A 1,893-nucleotide genomic window follows, 5' to 3' on the forward strand; every position below is an offset into this window, starting at 1 on the left:
AAGGTAAGGAACTCTTTTAAACTCATTCTAGCAGGCCAGCATTACTTTGATTCCAAATCCAGACAAGGACACAACAAAAAAAGAAAATTATAGGCCTATATCCTGAATGAACATAGATGCAGAAGTTCTCAACAAAATGCCAGCAAATTCAATCCAATAGCAGCTTAAAAGTATCTTGAATCATGATCAAGTGTGATTTATCCCTGCGATGCAGGAATGGTTCAACATTCATAAATCAAGAAACTTAATTCATCACATCAACAGAATAAGAATAAAAATCATATGATCATTTCAATAGATTCAGAAGAATAATCAGATAACATTAAGCTTCATTCACAATAAAACTTTTAAAAATTAGGGATAGAAGGAATATAGGCTCAGCATAATAAGGTTTTTAAATGAAAACATTACAGCCAACATCTTATTGAATGGGAAAAACCTGAAAACATTTCCTCTGAGACCTAGGACAAGGCAAGGATATCCACTCTTAATGCTTTTGTTTAATAGTGTATTGGAGCCCCAGCCGCCGCCATGAAGGCCGTGGTGCAGCGCGTCACCCGGGCCAGCGTCACAGGGTCCGAAAGATTTTAAACCTGCGTGTGTTCGAGGACGAGAGTGGGAAGCACTGGTCGAAAAGCGTGATGGACAAGCAGCATGAGGTGCTGTGCGTCAGCCAGTTTACCCTGCAGTGTGTCCTCAAGGGCAGCAAGCCCGACTTTCACCTGAAAGCCATGCCCTCGGAGCAGGCAGAGGGCTTCTACAACAGCTTCCTGGAGCAGTTGCGGAAGGCGTACTGGCCGGAGCTCATCAAAGATGGCAAGTTTGGTGCCTACATGCAAGTGCACATTCAGAACGACGGACCCGTGACCATAGAGCTGGAATCTCCGGCACCTGGCGCTGCTGCCTCTGACCCAAAGCAGCTATCCAAGCTTGAAAAACAACAGCAGAGGAAAGAAAAGACCCGAGCCAAGGGACCCTCAGAGTCCAGCAAAGAAAGACCCGCACCCCGCAAGGAAAACCGCAGCGCCAGCAGCTGGGCCGAGGGTGACGTGTCCTCAGAGCGGGAGCCGTAGTGCATGGTCATTGGGCAAAAGTCATTCCTGAAAAATTCAAGATGCTAAGCCCTACACTGCTTTAAGGATTTGGAACTGAATCGTGAAAAAGGAAACAGAAATAAGAAATTGGGACCCTGGACATCCCTGCAGAAGACACCCAAGGACCCGTTGTCATCTTTTGTCGCTGCCATGTGGACGAGGCCGTGGTTGCTGCTCTGGTGGAGTAGTGGGCGTGGCGGCAGGCCCACGCCCGTGCCATCCCCACAGGAAGGCTCAGTTGGCTCCTGCCATGCCTTGGCTTGCTTTTGGAACAGGCTGGCCACCTTCTGTCACCCAGTCCACTGTGGTGTATTCCACGTGCGTGTCACGGGTCTCCAACACCTCCACGCTGTCCGTGCTCTTTCCCACACCAGCTCGTAACCAGGGCCCGTGTCACGGTGTCAGGAAAGCAACCATCACTGATGATGTATCCTGGGAGACCTTTGCATCTTGTAAACTTTCTCTCTTTTCTAAAAATAAATAATAAAACCCACGTCTCAAAAGCAAAAAAAAAAAAAAATAGTGTATTGGACATTTTAGCCAGAGCTATTAGGTATGAGAAAAAATAAAGACATACATACAGGAAGAGAAAAGGTCAAATTATCTCCATTTTCAGGTCTATATTCAAAGATATCTAAAGACTCCACCAAGAGACTATTAGAGCTGACAAACAAATTGAATCATGTTGTGATATATGAAATCAGCATGTAAAACATCAGTAGCATTTTTATAAGCCTATAGCTAACTCACTGAGAAAGTAATTATAAGAGCAATAGCATTCAGAATAGCTGCAAAAAAT

General features: G+C 45.3%; 1 pseudogene; it reads left to right on the top strand.

Annotated features, from left to right (window-relative positions):
- Positions 1–555: 555 nt before the first annotated feature.
- Positions 556–1,609, top strand: LOC100355288 (D-aminoacyl-tRNA deacylase 1 pseudogene; annotated as a pseudogene).
- The last annotated feature ends 284 nt before the right edge of the window (positions 1,610–1,893 follow it).

Source organism: Oryctolagus cuniculus, chromosome 3, assembly GCF_964237555.1.
Source record: "Oryctolagus cuniculus chromosome 3, mOryCun1.1, whole genome shotgun sequence".
In the NCBI taxonomy this organism is placed as follows: Eukaryota; Metazoa; Chordata; class Mammalia; order Lagomorpha; family Leporidae; genus Oryctolagus; species Oryctolagus cuniculus.